This window comes from Aplysia californica, unplaced genomic scaffold (genome assembly GCF_000002075.1).
Source record: "Aplysia californica isolate F4 #8 unplaced genomic scaffold, AplCal3.0 scaffold00037, whole genome shotgun sequence".
In the NCBI taxonomy this organism is placed as follows: domain Eukaryota; kingdom Metazoa; phylum Mollusca; class Gastropoda; order Aplysiida; family Aplysiidae; genus Aplysia; species Aplysia californica.
Window position 1 is genome coordinate 1004923 of NW_004797307.1, and position 1199 is coordinate 1006121.

The following is a 1199-nucleotide window of genomic DNA, read 5'->3' on the forward strand; positions in this document are numbered from 1 at the left end:
GGGGTTATATGTAGTTGTTTTTACGCCACCGTCCACACAAGAGATGGGGCTGGGGGTTATCAGTCACAGTTAGTCTGGGATCAACAATGACGTGATGATCCTCCTAGACAAGCAAGATAGATTGCCACGACGTGCGTGTTGTCTGGATGGCCCGAGGTCTGCCTCATTCGACACGGCAAACCACTTTCTCTGATTTATGAGACAGGATTGTGCACGATCACCAAACACGGCGTCTTCAAACGGAATAAATGAATTAAGAAGAAAACCCTCACAAAATGCAACGCTTCGAGATTGGCGGGGCTCAAACTCCAGACCCTCCGAAAGCCAAGGTAAAGGGAAACACTATTCTATTTTAATAATAAACAGGTTCCTTAATATGGCTCACGCAAGTCTGAGAAAGGGCAAATAGCGGAAACACACACACACACACACACACACACACACACACACACACACACACACACACGCAAAGGCACACCCTCCCCACGCGCGCACATTCAAGCTATTGAGAGGTGAATATTAATATGTTTACATTGGAACGAAGTATAGACTGGCGCGTTGACGAACGAGGCATGACGCACGGAAATCGCCATTCAGTCACTCATGCGATAGTCTTCGTTCTCTACGCCTCTTTTGATCAGGTTTGACAAGACGCGACAACTTTGCAGCTGGATCGTTCTACAGTCTATTTTTTATATATTTTTAATACATCACTAGGTCAGTAGGTATTTAATTCAGTGTTAAAGGCCATTAGCCCGCATCACGTAAAGCATACAAATTTTATGAGGGACTTCTGTGGAAACAGCATAAATTATACATGGCATACATATCAATAACATTTAAAATACGTTGTGTTTTGTTAAACAAATTTCCATCATAAGATAGTATAGGCTATAGCTGTTTTGGCGTGTTAAACATTGTACATTTTTACCATTGGATTGGGTTTAGAAGAGGGGATGAATAGTTTCCTTTGGCAGGCAAAACTTGAACAATCAAAAGTTTAGAGGGAAATCCATCTTCCACTTTATGAGAGTTTAAAAGCTGCGAAAGATCAAGAGAAAAGACAATCCTTTCTCAAAGAGAGGTATAATGATAATTACGAGGAAGCAACAGTCTGAAGGAAGGAAGAAAAGGAAAGGAGAAAAGGAAAGGAGAAAAGGAAAGGAGAAAAGGAAAGGAGAAAAGGAAAGGAGAAAAGG